A 17,312-nucleotide genomic window follows, 5' to 3' on the forward strand; every position below is an offset into this window, starting at 1 on the left:
ATCACATTTGTTCTACTGTCTAAAAATTACTATTACATTTTTACTTGGGTTGAAAGATCTTAGATTTCTAACTAGCTTCTTTTATACACATTTCACTTGTTAAGCCTTTACCTGGCCCTTCATTTTCCATCCCCTTTACCCTTAGCAGGGTTCTGCCTTAGGGTTTCCTCTGTATATTTTTATTTCACCTATATTTAACTATTGCTACTGCCTCGCTAAATGTATCCTCCCCACTCCAATGGCCATCTTCTGGTTTCCTAGCTTCTTTATTCACTGCATGTTAAACACATGAAACAAAGTATTTGAAGTTAGGACCCATAGATGAAAGAAGGTATGTAGCATTTGTCTTGGGGTCTATGTGGTCTCACTCAGCATATGCTGTTCTTTGTCTTGATCTTTAACATGTTCTCCTTCCTTCTGTGCATAGTGTCAGTTTATTAGCTAGTACAATGCTTTCCAAGCTGCTTTTTCAACATTACTCCATTGGTTTATGTGTATATACTGACTATAAATGCTGATAGTTTTATCTTTATTTCTCTACAGAAATACTCTCAGCTGTTCACTTACTCATTCAATAAATGTGCACTAAACATCTTGAGAAGTAGCCAGTCTGAAACACAGAAAGGCTAATGATATGCATGGGTACTCAGGAATAAGTCTGACACAAATCAAAAGTATCACAGAGAGATAAATTTGTAGGTATCAGAGGCAGTGTTAGGGAGGTCACTTGGACAACTAGGGGGTAAAAAACCCTGCATAGTATAGATTTCAGTGATTTGTGCCTTGACACATTTACATAAGGAAAGAGAGAGGGTGCATTTGCATATGTGTGTGCATGCACATGTGTGTTTGTGAGCACATGTATGATAGTGCTGTGGTCATTAAGGGGAAACCATAGGATTCCAGGAAAAATAATCTTACCAGTTGAGTTTTTAATGAATACATCAAACTCATATAAAAACATTTAATTTATATCTCAATCCTTTTACTTTTCCATAATGATCTTTTCATATTTGTGCTCTTTTATATGATCCAATATTTCAATTATGCTGCCACTAGCACTCTTTTTTCCAAGGCTACTTATTCTTTTATGGGTGTTTCTGCCACAATATACAAACATATCTTCAGTTGCCTGCCTTTTCTCAGGCAGCTCCACAGAAGTAGGACATCATTTTTTCTGTTGAATCAAGAAACAGAAATATTAGACAAAGGCCTACATGTGACATAGGTTTCTTGCTGGCTTTGTATGAAGGCTGCAGCAAGCTCCTAGGTCCTGTGAGGTATGCCCTAAGACAAGGAAGCCAAGCATCATGGTGCAGTGAGTCTATAGAAGGTATCAGAAAACCTAGGTGTGGTTCTAGCAGCAAATGTATGTTATTATAAAAACTAGGAAGGCCATGCACATCTTTGGGCCTAAAGTTGTCTCTCTGTAAAGTGAATATACTGATCCTGTAAGTCCCTTCATTCATGCAAAACAGAAGGAGGATTTGAAAACTGGGAATGAACTGTGACTGAGGAGATCAGTCAATCATTTAATGATAGAACTAGCTGCCTACCTAGTTCACCAGTCTTCCACATTTACCACTTTCAGAGAGCTTTCACAGTTTTGTCATTTATGAATCTAGAAACCCCATGTGGATAGAAAAACAAAAGCAAAACCAACAAAATTACTAATTCACTTCCCCTTCCAGCATCTTTCTTCAGGCTTATTATAAGTGAGTAGCAGGTCAAATAAGCTAGAAGAAGTGTTGTCATTTTATTCACAGTTTGTCCTTCAGACCTTACACTGGTAGGAGGAAGTACATGAGCTAATTGAGCTCATTAACTTTCCAGAGATTTTTGTCTTTAGGACTGTCAGCAACTGACATTTCATTCACATCACTGGGGTTATGAGAAAAACTGGGGAGTGAGGGCTACTTTGAACATAGGTACATAACCACTCCTCCTTACCTAACAATCACAGAGACCAACACTTTTGAAAATTTAAGTCGACTAATAACTTTTTGAGAGTGCAATGTTATTTTACAAAGAATGAAGTATAAAAATATTAGTAGGTACCAATTCATTCATTTGTTCATTCATTCAACACATATTTATTGATTGGTAACTATATGCTCATTACTGTTCTGTATTTTGAAAAAAACTGGAAAAAAGAAAACCGGGAAGCTATGTTAAGCTTGGTGGAGTCTGTATTCTACATCAGATGACTTGAATGTGCTAAATAGATGTCTAATTTTCTAGATGGTATTAAACTCATTCAAAAAAATGAATGTAGAAAAGTAATAAGTAGCTTAAAAGTAGGAGTTAACATTGGCCAGAAATCCCACTGGAAAATATAGCAATTCAGTGAAGGCCTAAAGGTAGTGAAGAAATAAAGTATGTAAACATAAGAGAGAAAAGTATCCCAGGAGAGGAAACAAGTGAAATTGATGAGGCAGGAGCATGTCTATATGTACAAGCATTATCAGAGAAGACCCTATTAGAACTGAGGTGTGAAGAGACACAGTACAGTCAGAGGGTGCTTGGAGTTAAGGGCATGTAGACTCTTATGCAGCTACAAGGTTCTCTTTACAAGTAGCAAGTCACCAAAGGGATATGATCATTTTGAAACCTTTATAGTATTACCATAAGAATTACTGTTGGCATGGACAAGGATGGGAATAGAAGACACAGTGTGTATGGGGCAAATATGCTCAGTATAAAACAGATACTTGTATGAAAACTTTAAAAGTAGATGAAGGAGAGCTAGTTGTGGTACTTCATGTCTGTAATCCTAGCACCTCAGAAACAGAAATGAAGAGGATGCTGTGGATTTGAAACCACAAATGGGTTACATATTAATTCTAGGTTATCCTGAGCTACAGAGTGAGCCCTTGTCTTAAAACAATAAATAATAAAAATCAGGAGGCTCCCAGGACTCAACTTTAGCCAAAATACACAGCAAAGGAGAGATAGAACCTGTAGAGACCATCTCCAGTAGATAGGCAAGGCCTCAAGTCAAGGAATGGGGCCACCTACCCATCTCAATGTTTTTAACCCAAAAGTGTTCCTGTCCAAAGGAAAGACAGATACAAAAAATAGAGCAGAGTCTGAAGCAAAGGTCATCTGGGACTGTCCCACCTGGGAATTCGTCCTGTTTGCAGACAACAAACTGTTGCTGTTGCCAAGAGGCACTTGCTGACAGGAACCTGGTATGGCTGTTCTTTGGGAGGCTATACCAACAACTGACCAATGCAGATGTGGATGCTTGGAGCGAACCATCAGACTGAGTTCAGGGACCCCGATGGAGGTGCTGACAGAAGGACTGGAGGAGCAAAGGAGGATTACAACCCTATAGGAAGGACAATGTCAACTGGCCAGACCACCCAGTGCTCCCAGGTACTAGACCACCAACCAAGCAGTGTACAGGGAGGAATCCATGACTACAGATGCATAGGTAGCAGAGTATGGCCTTGTCTAACATCAGTGGCAGGGGAGGCCCTTGGTCCTGTGGAGGTTTGATGTCCCAGCAAAGGGGGGATGCTGGAGTGGTGGGACAGGAGATGGGGTGGGTGTCAAAGCATCCTCATGGAGACAAAGGAGATGGGAAGAGAGAGGATATGGGGTTTGTCGAGGAGTAACTGAAAGGGGGATATCATTTGAAATGTAAACAAATGGAATGATTAATGAAAAAAAAAACAGAAACAAAAACAAAAGAAAACCCACCAGCACCAGCACCAGCACCACCACCAACAACAGCAAAACAAATAAAGGAGGCCAGGGCAATAAATGGATGACCTTTCAGAAAGGACTTAAACTAATCCATTGATCTTAAAGAACAGACTACAGGAAGTCAGAAAGAGGAGAAATGAAAAGAAAATCTGTGTCTGGGCAAAGTTTGAAAGTACAAACATCATCCCGATGATAAATGTGGGGTATGGGAGAAATGATGTCAAATATGAACAGAGTTATGAACACCTAGGAAGACGGAAGCCCATTTCCCAGCATTAGAAAGAATCTAGGAGAAATGGGTTGTGTTGTGAAGTCATGGGATCAGGGAGTGCTTCATACTGGAGAAGAGTCTATAAAAGAAAGTCATCAGGTCTATAAAAAAGAAAGTCCACAAGCCAAAGATTATGGCTTGGATATTTAATTTTCATCCTTGTCCTTTGATGCCACCCACACTAAACATGAGCTCATCACTTGCATGTAGAATGTTAACAATAAAAATAATTGAAAGTGTTCAAGAAAGTCTGGATAGCTATATTATGCCTCATTAGAAGTCTTATCCATGTATCCTAGTAGCAAAGCAACTTTCTTCAATCTCTAACCTTAAGTAGTGTGTCCTGGCCCATCTAGTGATGGTGCAAGAAAGTCCTGAAAATTGTTGAGTCTGTCCTCTTTGTCATCAGTATTCCATACTGCTCTTCCTTATTTACCCCACTTTAAATATCCCAGCTGCTGTCCCCCACCTCACCTGCTTCTCCAGGGAACAACTGTGTAAGGAAGACCTGCATCTTGCTTGTGACACATGCTTCCTTTCAAATCAGTCTTTACAGCTCTAGTGAAGAAGGTAGGTTCTGTAGGACTCAAGTAAATCACTGATTTGTTTGTGTCCTGAATAGTGTGTGTTGCAGGGGAGTTGAGTGTTGCACAGATTCCTTGACACACATACAGAGGTTGGAAGACACTGTAGTTTTCTACTGTGTACACCAAGCTACTTGGCCTATGAGCTTCTGAGGATTCCTTTGTCTTCCCCTCCCACCTTCTGATAAAACACAGTGAAATTATAGGGTTCAAGCTACCATCCAGATTTTCACACATTTAATGGGGATTCAGACTCAGGTCCTCACACTAACAGGGCAAACACTTTTACCCACTAAGTTAATCTCATCAGTCCTACTAGGATATTTTTTGAGTCTTAAATTGAAATGTGGAAGAAGGAATAAATAAGAAAGAAAATGGGGAAAAAGAAAGAAAAATAGAGCATAATATATTCTTAGAAATGTCAGTCATTGTGAACCAGGCAGAGAGACCTCAGTAAACGTACTACATTCTTCATTTGACAGAGTAGAAACTGAGACTTAGAACCAAGATCTGGCAAAGCCAAGAATAGAAACCAAGAGAACCATATCATTTCACAGGAATGGCTTCTTTATCAAAACAACCTTTAAGCTAACAGCCAATTGCCGTTCATTATAACTGATGATGGAAAGTGATGGCAAGCCTTGGGTCAGGGGTGAAAAGCTGAGCTTCTGAAATGTCCTCATGGGGACAAAGAGGAGACCTCTATAGCTAAAAAGTCATGGGACAAACAGAACTTGATCTGGGTAAAATTAAGAATAAGGGCATTTGTTGACTCTGAGACATATTTCCAAAAAGGTATGTCATTTCTGGGTCGTGAAAGTTGAGAGAGCAAGAGACAAGTCAAAGGAGATCTCAACCACTGCAGTGACAGAAACTAACGAGCTGCTTCACAAGCTGATTGTCACCCCATGATTCCATTCCTAATGGTAGCTAGAACCATCTCCCACCTGAGCTCCAGGACAATGACAGTTGTGTCAGCTGAATCAGTATAGGACCAGCTCACTCCCTTGTAAGCCAAGAACATGCCCAGGTGGGTCTGCCACTCTGCTTCTGGCTTTCTTTCTCTCTTGAAGGTACAAAGGAAAATGCTCAGAGCATGCTTTAGGCAAAGCATATTTTATCTCAAAGCTAAGAGGCAAAAAGTTCACCTCTCACATCATCCAACAGGCTCTGATTCTTTAGTTATAAGTAATTTGCAGTGACATGAGTGTCACCTGGCTGAGTAGACACTGGGAGGTAAAACACAACAGGGGATTTGATTGAAGTGCTTTTGAGGGCAATTTTCTCTAAATAAATAAATAAATAAATAAATAAATAAATAAATAAATGGGAAAACATCACATTCAAGAGAAAGGTATTTATTTTGGTCCTCATCATGAAGAGGTAAGGCAGACAGGAGTTGTTTCTTTGTGGGAGTTTTTCTTAAGAAAAAAGTTATTAAAAATGAAAGACTTGGATACTTTGATGTGGTCACAGACCCTCCTCTGACAGATCCAAGATGCTGAGGTTAATGTTTCCATGCATTTCCATGGCTTTCTTGGAAATATTTTATTTTTTAAAGAAAATTTCAGCGGCTTAAATGCATGAGAAGATTTAAGAACCTGGTACCCAATGGTACTCAGGCGCCTTTGAGAAAGATGTTCTCTTGAGATCCTCCGGATGATAGGCAATATCAAATAAATGATTAGCCTCTTTGATGCTCCACAGCCAACTCCAGAGATACACATGACTGCAGGTTTTTTTAAGATATAAAAGCAATCAGTACAAAACAATTTTGCATTATCACATTTGGCTTTTATAATTCCTAAAGTAGAGGTGATTGTTCTGTACTGATAAGAATACTGGAAGACAGAAAGTTATTTACTCAAACATATGTAGATGTGTGTGTGTGTGTGTGTGTGTGTGTGTGTGTGTGTTTCAAAAATGATGCAGCAGATTGATTCAAAGATCGTTTTAAGAAACTAAAACCAGATCATGGAAAACACTCAGTAGTGAATGACACTTCGGAACTGCTCAGTAAACAGCAACATCTGACACCCAAACACATGGGCCCTCCTGACCTCATAGGACTTGATATAAATATCACATCTTCAACAATTCCTCCTCACAGCATGGCTATGTGAGTGCTCACTCTCTGAAAGTCCAAAGGGACTTCTGGCTCCTGAAAATGGATTAAACCATAAGAAAAAATCGAAATCCACCACTCTCCACTTTGAAGGTCAGAATGCAGCTCACTGGCCTGTTTTAAATCCTGGTTAACTTTGGTGTAACGCTGGTTCAGAATTTAAAACACAGAAGGAAAGCACGAAGCCAGCGGTGGCATACTCTGCATCCACATTAGGTCAGCTGCCGTGACAAGGCCTTTTGTACAGGCCTACCTTTAAGGCATCTGCATCAGACAGACTGTGTGTGGAAGAGAATGATGGTTTATACATATCCAAAGTGTAACTGGTACCTCACCAGCTGGGATCTGCTGTCAGCAGCTTGTCTGCTCTAAGCTCATCCTCTAAGCCCAGGAGCTCTTTGGTCTAAGGATTGCTACAGTGCTGTAGACTGCAACTGAGCCCTCTAAAGCCCCAGCTGTTTCCAGGGTGTACATAGCACTCTGCACACCAGTGTTGTTACTTCCCTCCTTTTTAAGCATCCGCCAACTACAAAAGGCTATTGTGTATAAGGACAGAGACTGTAATTCATCCATTTCACTAACAAGGAAACACATTTACCCAGACTTTGGATTCACAGTGAATTTTACCACCTCATTAACTCAGGAAATGAGGTTTGTATCTAGATCACTGAGCTGTAATTATTTTCTTCCTTATTCAAGAACTACCAAGCATCCCGGCATGCCTATCGTGTCCACCTTTATTATGTTCTCTGTCATTTAATCCTGACAGTGATGTTACAGTGTGGAGAATAATAATAGCCCAGCCTGCAGATGTGAAGACTGAGGTGCTGGCTCTGGCTCTACCATCTGCGGGTGTAAGTTCTAAGAATGGTGGGCTCTTGATACACTTTAATACTTGTGTCTATTTGTTTTATGTTAAATATTATCTCTTAAGATCATGACTGCTGCCAAGAGAGTAAACCCTAGAGTGATAAATCTTACCTAGATGCCAGTTGTAACTCATTATAGATGTTTGCATAATGTTTTCATAGAATCCTATAAGATAATTCAATATTTAAAAGATTTGGTCAAACCAAACAAAACAAATCAGTAATTTGAAAGTTGCAAAAAAATTAAAATGGAACAAAATTGTGCAGGTGTGAAGTGAATTGCATCAGTTGGCTGGAAAGGAAAATTAAAATGTAACTTCAAATATGGAAGTTTCTAGAAAGATGATTAAATCTAAAATCCAGGTACTTTGTTCAACATTGGGACAAATTGCGCATTGTTTGCTACTAGAACTCTCCTAGCTACTCATGTGTGTGACCTAATTTCCTCACACTGCACCAGCACAGCACTAAGTTACTCCATAACCATAGTAAACCAAGACAGCGTACGACTTTCTCTTCTCCTGTCTCTTTCCCAAGCTCCAGCAAGAGCACCCATTATTTCATCTTCAGACAGTGCCATGGCAGTCCTGGAGTGGGTTATATATGCCCAGATGTGTCTCTACAACTATCACAGCTGTCAGGAAGCCGCTTCACATAATGCTAACTCAGTCTTGTAGGCTAAGTGAAAGGCCAAAACATCTTTTCTCCCATTTTGTCCCATGAGGCCTACCACACACTTGAAATTCTCTTGCTTTCGTTGTCACAGAAACTTTCCTTTACCTCTTCATACATCCTCACTCGTGGCTTGAAAACATGATGCTCATTGACCCTGGAAAGGGAATTTTTCCCTCTGTTTTTGCTGCAGGCCCCTCTGTAGAATAGTTGAAGAGAAACCCACAGCCTGGGAGTAGATAGACACCTTCCTAGCTCTTGATTTTTCCTCCTGGTGTTCCACACACATATCTTACTCCCAGTAGGATTCTAGCTTATACATCCATCTGTCAAACTCTTGTTTTCAAAGAGAATTTCCAAAACAGCCTGTGCTTAGGCACTCCTAAGTCTAAATGTTAAACAAATCCCTGTACCTCACCCTTGTCTCTACTTTAATGGGAAGAGTTGCCAAGTGATTAAATTGCGATAGATGTTCCTGCACAGTTCCCAAAAATGAGACAGAAATGCTCCCTTTTGATGGTTTTTCTGCCCCATCACTATAAGTAGTGAGCATCACTGTGGTGCAAAATCAAACCTATGAAACAGAAAAAGGTGTCAACATTCAACCAGATTAAAAGGCCTCTATGGAAGTATTTAAACAATGGTCAGTGAGATGAGCAGCAAAAGTACAGACAGGAAAACAAATGGGAAGAAACTTGCAAAACAGAAAGTGCAGGCGTGGGGAGTTTAAAATAATCCTTGATGCCTTCATCACTCTAAGGAGTCAGCACACATTGAATGGACTCTGGTGTCACTGAGTTCTTTTCATCCCCTTCAAGTAGTATTGCCCAGGGCCCACAATATACCTTAATTATCTGAAATTAAACTCTTCCAGGGACTTGTACTGGTCCTCAGCATAAATTCAACAATATGCTAGGTTTAACAAGTCACACTGAGCTCCAGAGAAGCACAAGGCAAAGTAACTATCTACTTACATGCTCACTTTCCTTTGTTACAATCTTGACAATAGGTTCTTACTGTATGGATACTCTGTGAAGCTACAGAACAGTATAAAAATGAAGGGTGGAAGAGTTACCTGAAGTGCTCCATTCACTATCCCCTAATGACAGTAATGATACAAAAGATTCAGGGAGTGGGTTGTTTTTATTTGTAAAGGGAGGGCTGATGTCCAGAAGGGTGAACATTACACACTATTCTATACCTGCCTCAGGTTAATTTAAATGTAAAACATTTACATTTTGAAATTTTCATTTTCTTTTCTTTTTTTTCCCTCTTCTTTTTGTCTATTGAAGAGCCAGCAGCTTCCAAACTGTACAATAGTAATAGTTATCAACAGCAGCATTCCTGGCAGCTCAAGGCTGTGCACAGGCAAGCTAAGGAGAGGAGGGTTTTGCCCCCAACACACAAATGTTTCCATCTTATCACAGATTTACACATAAATAGAACAAGAAGGAAAGCTGCCCCCTCATCTTCTTTTGCCTTCTTAATTGGGCTAATAAAAGAAATATTGTACAAATTTGGACAAAACCCATTAGATGAATAGCGGCAAAATGTGAGTACATAAAAAAGCATTTTGGGGACAGGCAAGATGACTCAGCAATAAAGACACTTGTGGACAAGCCTGAGGACCTAACCTACCTGTCATCCTCAGAATGTGCATGGTAGAAGGAGACAACTGACTCCCTCAAGCTGGCCTCTGACCTCCATATGCATACTCTGTAGATACGTGCCTACATAAATGCATATTGCAATCGAGGTACCAAGTATACAGACACGTGTCGTTGTACCCAAGCTTTACACAGATTCTGGAGGTTCATACATAGGGGTTAATTTTGACAGGCACTGAACAGAAAACTTAACCTACATTCACTTTGACCCACTAATGCCTCTTGGGAAGCCCTATTTTATCCCCATTTTCCAGTGGAGAAAATTGCTGTTCAGATGTCACAGAGCTTCTAGGAATCAAAGACATTGGTCTTGCTGTGTCTAATGTTAATGCCCACATGCTCCACATGGCATAAGGCTTTTGAATTCACTATTTCTTCATCTTGCCTCATTTATTTACTATCCCCCATCCCTTCCTAGCAGGAACAAAGTTCAAATTTCCCCATCATGACACTGTTGTGGTCTTTCCACTATGGCTCACATTCTCACAAAGTCCTCACTTAACCCATCTGTAGTTTCCTTGTGAGGATTTGGCTATAAATACAACATGTCAAGCCTTCTCTTCTTTGCAGAATTGGCAAGAGATAGCTGACCTCATTCCACAAGTGGTCTTTGCTCTGTGCCCTGCTTTGTGTTATGCTAATAGAGTGCTCCTACAGGGTCAGGCACAATGTCCCATGTACTCAGTATTCCAGCTTCATCAGATTATTAGCTACCACCATTCTTGGTTCCTATAGATACCTCTTCACCTAGTTCACCTAGTTTATTGTACATCACAACAAGTTGCAGGCTTTGATCATCCCTCTAGATAGAGATCCTTGAGAGCAGGAACCATGTTCTAGTCATTGTTTGAGCCCCAGTATTCAATGTCATGATAGGCTTAAACCAAGGCTTTCAAAAATTGGTAGCTGCAGAAGATACAGCTAATTTTGCAATAAGGCCACTGGCTAATGAGGACCTGGTCTCTTCATCCCCCTGGTGGTACAGCACTGCACTCTTGGCTAGGCTGGGTTGCTCACCATGTGTGTTCCCAAGTCCAAACCCATCACTAACAGTTCTTTAGACTATTCTCCTTCCAGGAGACATTTCTCCTGTGATTAGCTCAGCTTCTGTGCAGAAGCTTTGTATTTATTTTATTTGAGTACTGTATTTTAACTATTCTAACATATTATACAATCCATAAAAAATCAGAACCATGCTGGCCCTGCTCACTCTTTCCACATCTATTACAGTATCTAGTGCAAAGAAGGTATTGAGTGACCTTAATCTATGTTGTGCGATAATAAGCTTTGTCAGTGCTTTTGTTCCATATGTATAAAATATTGGGTTTAGAATCAATGTTCAGAACATCTCTGGGCCTATAAACAAAGTATACTTAACTATAGCAATCTCTCTCTTACTCCTGTGTCTCCTGCTCTTGTTCCTCTAATATGTTCAATACTTGTAAAGGACCACACAGTGCCCAGGCCATACTGTCTTCCCTTCCTCCCACAAGCCAAGTTTTCTCTGTGATTGGGGCTAAGAAGGTAACCTTCCACACTTAGACTCCAGGACTGGATTTACACTAAACCATTTTCTCTGAATAATAATCAGCCCCAAACTTTTAATCAAATAAACTAAATTCTCACCTTCTTTTTTTTTTCAGTATGAGGCAATGTCTTCTGAGTGAATTCTTTCAAAGGATCCTCATTTCCCCATGCTGTATTCATTCTTTCATAATCAAAGCTTATGCTATAACTGTGACAATATTTAGTTCTCAAAGCCTAACATGGATTTTTCATTCCCTCACATCAAAACATTTATGCTTTTATTTTAATTCAGGGGGCTTCCTCACTCTCCCAAAAGCAGAGTGAGCAAAATCATCTCAATTTGAACATCTACAAAATATAAATGTACAGTGAATGTTGGAATTGTCATCTATCTCATACTCAGACATTTCACATGCATTGTTCCTTCTGAGTACCATGGCAACTCCACAAAGGTTTCTGTTCTCCCTGTTGCTTCTTATAACTGGGTCAACTGAGACCCCCAAAATTAACATACTCTAGGTCACATGGCTGTTAAGTACAAGACCCAAATGTTTGAAGGTAGCACTCAAAGTTAATGCAAACCCCTTCTCATTCATGAGTGTGTGTGTGTGTGTGTGTGTGTGTGTGTGTGTGTGTGTGTCTGTGTGAAGTGCTTTACCAAGGCCAAGCAGAAGTTTTGGAACAAAGGAAAATATAGCAGGCTCACTCTGACATATTATATTAAAGTGATATTAGGAGAATGCTGTGCTGGTTTGGAATAATGTGAGAGTCTGCAGAGGCTCTGCAGGATACCAAGTAGATTTTTCCCAATCACCAGAGTAGGTGTTTCAGCAGCATCCATCTCCCTGATGTGAAAGTCATTTGGAAAAGTTTCTGAAACTGCAGGTACTTGTAAACTGGTAATGTGAAAATGCTGGAGATCCAAAGCTGTTTATTTATATGGTGGTCTCCATGCTGTCTTCTGGTGAACACAGAGAAGAATGAAAAGAAGGAATTCCTGGAGATCATGTGTGCAATGAGACTGACATCAGCCCATAGCTCTCCTGCAGGTCAGAACACTAGTATGCTTCATGGTATAACTCAAGGCTCAACGCAAGGCTGACTCATTCCTCCTCCAGTTTAATCATTCTGTGTACAAAATGGGATGATAAGGCTCACTGAAGACATCAGGGGCATGATGATGATAGGCGATAAATGGTGTGGATGCACTCAAAGCTGCTGGCCTATGAGCAACCTAGGGCGGGGCTTACCGCAGTACACCTGTCATCTACAGTTGCCCAGATGCCAGGGTTCCCTACAGAGTGCTCAGAGCCCTGCTTCTCTAAGTTCACTTAGAAACCACCTCCTCTAAAGTGCCACTCCCAAGGAGGAAACCCAAAGCTGTGTTTCTGGTACAGCTATTTAATGCCATAAAAGCAGTTTCTCTGAGGGGGAAGACATGAAGAAATAATGTTTGTGGGTATATGTTAGAAGGGAAAATGCATTTGGACATAAGGAAAACAAAAATAGGCCTGAAGCATTTCTGTTTTAAATCTTCCTCCTAATCTGCAGAGTTAAGCACCCTGATCCCTTTGTTTGTACAAGTTTCCCAGAACATAAGGTGTGTGGGGGGGAGGGGTGCTGGGTGATTACATGACTTCACATCCACTTAAATTGCAGGAGAAGAGATAAAAATTCACAGGAGTTTCAGAATGTAATTTTTCCAAGGTACATCCTTTAACCCCCACTGCCTACCAGACTCTCTGGGAGCCTCATGAGAATATCTGCACAGAGATTCTCATCTTGTGCTTTGCCATTGGAATAAACAATGCATTGAAATAACTTAGCCTTGTCTGATAGAACTGACTCTGAAAACATGAAGCCTGAAGATACCAGACATATTGGAGCTTGTTCAAGGTCAATGATAGCAAGTGCTTACAGTGAAAGTGTTAAAGGCATACTTCCCATCATCACCTTTACTCCTGTTCATGATGCTTCAAGCTTTCTCTCAACTCCACCCCTTGCTTATGTTCTACTATGATCTTCTAACTGCCTGTCCCATTCTTCCCCATCATACTCTTAAGCACTTTTCATTTCCACCCAATTGTTTTGAGCTAACAAGGTATTTGGGATTCAGTATGGAATGAAGGTTCTCAAAGCTGGGTCCCAAATAGCCCATTTTGCATTAATGTTCCATCCAAATAAATATGCAATATCATCTCATCAGCACATCTGGTGCAACGAATACACATAAGTAACATTGTCTGCAACAATGCAAGCTCATGAGACAACTCAGAATGACTAGCCCCTCACTAGGTTAAGAAAAAAATTTTTCTATCCCCAGAGTAAAAGTTAAAGAATGAGTGTTTGTCTCTAGTCATGACAGGGATTGCCTTATCTAATATCCTTTTTAATTCAGTCTATTTTGTCTGCATAAAGATTCCAAAGAAAGGCCGTTCTCTACTGGACCAGTCTATTTTTATTATAGCATTACCATTTTGTTCTGAAATGCTTAAATATTTACAAGTATGTATACAGAGAATAACATTGACCAAATGCATCTAAGAGTAACAATGATGGGTAAAACAGTTACGTTTATTTCACCTCCAACAATACTGTAATATTTTAAAGCAAGTCCAAGTCATTATTAGTTCATCTGTAAATGTTTTTCTACATATTTTGATGGAACAAAATGACATTTCTCTTGCCCAGCTTCACCTTATTAAACACATGCATATTCTTCCAAAGCTCCCCAGGAATACCTTATTGTGGTTTTGTCAATGAAAATGTGATGGTTAGAATGGATTTTTTTTCCTTCCAAACTTCAGAAAGCTCACACACATAGTCAAAGCATCCATCTCACTTTGTATATGAAGTGGCGCCATGATGTGAGAGGAATGTGCAACCAAGTCTCACTATCACCTTGGATCCTGAGCAGATTGCTTTCTTTCCCCAGTGTCCTTTTCTATATTGTGAAAATAATACTGCCAGCCCCATGGGCTTCACCAAAACCTTTCAAGAATCCCACAGGATGATCTATGTGCCATCACTGTAAATACAGTATACCATTCAATTGTAAGAAACAATTACAGAAGGGTGAAGACATTGCAGAAGCTGCACTCAGCGGGAGTATGTAAAGAAGATGGAAATTTTCTCTACCAGCTCTGCTGCCTGCCAAGGTTCCTGGAGCCTTCTGTGAAAGCTCCTAATGGAGACAGGCTGAGGAGCCCTGGAGGGCACCAGCTGCAGGGCCATGTCAGGAGAGCCTTCTCAATATGATCTTAATCAATAGAACTGCTGTCCTGGCCAATGCAGCCTTCCTCCTCTGTTAGCCAGTTCTAAGAGCCACCAGAAAAACTCTATTTTTTCAAGTTTTTGAGACCCAAATGGAGGACTAAACCACTGTTCTTTTTCCTTAGAGGGAAAGAAAAATGTCTAATAATAATACTTTTCTTAGCCAGCCAGATAAATGAAGGGATTGACTGAATGAACTGAGCAGAACTGATTATTCTTTTGGAAGAAACTACGATACATCTGAATTCAAAGACCAAATGCATTTTAAAGGCAAAAAGGTGGGATGACGAGAAAAATGGACAGTAGATTTCAACACAAAAATTTCCCTCGAAGGACTAGCCATAAAAAGAACAAAAGGAGGGTACCAGGAAGGAATGAAATGATGGTTAGCTATACAATGGCCCTTTGTCTGCCAGAGGCACAGCCATTTCCCCTCCAACATTCAGAACATGAGTTCTCACACATCTTAGTAGTTCAATGAAGACACAAGATGGTGAGTACTGAAGTGATCAGGACAAAGCCTCAAGAGGGGTTTCTGCCTCTAGCTAACATGATTATAACACGTGGAACAATATTGTATTTATTATAATTATTTAAAAATATCACTGTAGGGCCAGGTGTTGGAATATACAAATTTAATATCAGCATTCTGGAGACAGAGGCAAGGCAGATCTCTGTGAGTGTAAGGCCAATTTGGTCTACACAGAGTTCCAGGTTAGACGGGGACTACATGATAATAACCTGTCTTAGCGATCCTCATCAAAATCAGCAGCAGCAGCAGTAGCAGCATTATCATCATCATATGTCACCATGTGCTCGTAAGGGAAGCCTAGCAAGCAGCCCCCCTAATTACAGTCGCTTAACACAACATATTTACATAGTCTTTATTAATGAGGTCTCCATTTGTTTCTTCTACTACATTCTACTGCTATAATTCTGAACAACCTACCCAGGATGCATGGATGTAAGGGGTTTGGAAACACTGTCCTCAGCTGAGTAGCCAGTGGCCAGCAATAATCCTAAGCTCTGGAAGTGTGGCAGAGAGCACAAACTCTGTTTTAGCAGCTTGTGACTAGGACTGGTAAAATAAAGCATCATGTGTTCTAAGAAACAGGCTAAAACATCTGTAAATACTTTCCCTGTGCAAAGGCTTCTACTTGCTATTCTAAGAGTAAGACCTTTGAGCCTCCAAAGCTGAAACCCTAGAGAACATGACAACTATGCAATCAACCACCAACAGTCAAGATGGCTGTCCATCCCACTGTGTTTGAATTGTTTGAGCTAATTTCCTTCTGTTGGATATGGGTAGGTATTGCACTTCTACTTAGAAACAAGTCATTTACAATGCAGGTGCTCGGCAAAGTGAAGCCTTATCAAAGAGCTTATTGTGCGAAACAATTTATTAAATGATTAAGAGTATTAGCATTAGGACCGGATTGCGTGTTCAAATTTTGTGTCTGCTACTTCCTCCAGCTCATCTGCTGTGTTCCTGAGCTTGTTCCTATAAAACTGAGCAAGGATGTTGACTTATCTCATCTGGTAATTGAGATGACTATGTATGTTAAAAAAGTCAATTTCTTAGAAGCATAGTTGGCATGAAGAAGAAGGTTAGTGTTAGCTGTCGTGACTGGAGAAAATGAGTTAATACAAAGAGTGTAAACAACCTTGGGTTCCAAAATGTTAATATACCAATCTGGCTCCACATACTCTCCTTGATCTCCTCTAAACCTGTTCCAATCCATCTCCAGATGTTTCCTTGGGATCTGCTGCTAATATGGTCAAAACTGCCTTCCTAGGTGGTTGCTTTTTCATAATTGCCAACAAGTTCTTACTTTTTCTCCAAGTTGTAAGAACTTATTTTTAAAGGTATATTTTTTTTCTTTTCTTGATTTATAATTTCATTTCTGTCATCCTCATGTAGCAGCTGCTTTCCTTCTCTTCATCATGGTCAGCTGGGACAGAAATGCACTCCTGTTTCCAGGATCAGGGGCAGCAGTACAGGCCACATTTCGAAGCTTTCCGTGGCAAGCAGCTGTTTGAATTGGGTCAGTTCTCCAGCTGTCTGGTTCAAGTAGATAAAACTGAATTCACCTCATAACATCGCAACTCATCCTCCCAAACCCAAGAAATACCACAAGTTATTGGTAGGTGTGACTTTACAGGATTCTCACTTACTGAAGTAGCTCCTGTCTTCTCCAGTATATTCCTATATAATTGTCATAAATATCTTTGTGGAAACCCAAAAAATCGGGCTGTAGCACCAGCATGCCCCACCCACACAAGCACACATACACTTTCCCATGTGGTATAGTTTCATAAGCATTCTATATTAGCGAAGGTCTCTCTACTCTCTTTTTGCAGAATACCTTGTTCACCTCTGCTTCAATTGCTGAAAAGTCTTGTGCTTAATTTTTCCTTGAGAAGCAGCCAGAAGAATTGCAGGTGAGATACAATAAACACTAAGAAAGTCTCAAGCTCTCAGCCTACCCTAGAATCTGATATGAAAATAAGAAATCTCTAAGTTGGGCTTGAGTGTTCAAAATAAAACATAGGAAGGAAAAGGAAGAAAAAAACACATGTGAGACTCAGAGCTTGAGTGCGTTTGTGTGTGTG

General features: G+C 40.1%; 1 protein-coding gene across 4 annotated transcripts in view; it reads left to right on the forward strand.

The window, feature by feature from the left end:
* Fshr (follicle stimulating hormone receptor) overlaps window positions 1–17,312 on the forward strand; it is a 178,864-nt gene that overhangs the window by 23,845 nt on the left and 137,707 nt on the right. The window lies entirely within an intron of this gene.

Source organism: Mastomys coucha, unplaced genomic scaffold (assembly GCF_008632895.1).
Source record: "Mastomys coucha isolate ucsf_1 unplaced genomic scaffold, UCSF_Mcou_1 pScaffold6, whole genome shotgun sequence".
In the NCBI taxonomy this organism is placed as follows: Eukaryota; Metazoa; Chordata; class Mammalia; order Rodentia; family Muridae; genus Mastomys; species Mastomys coucha.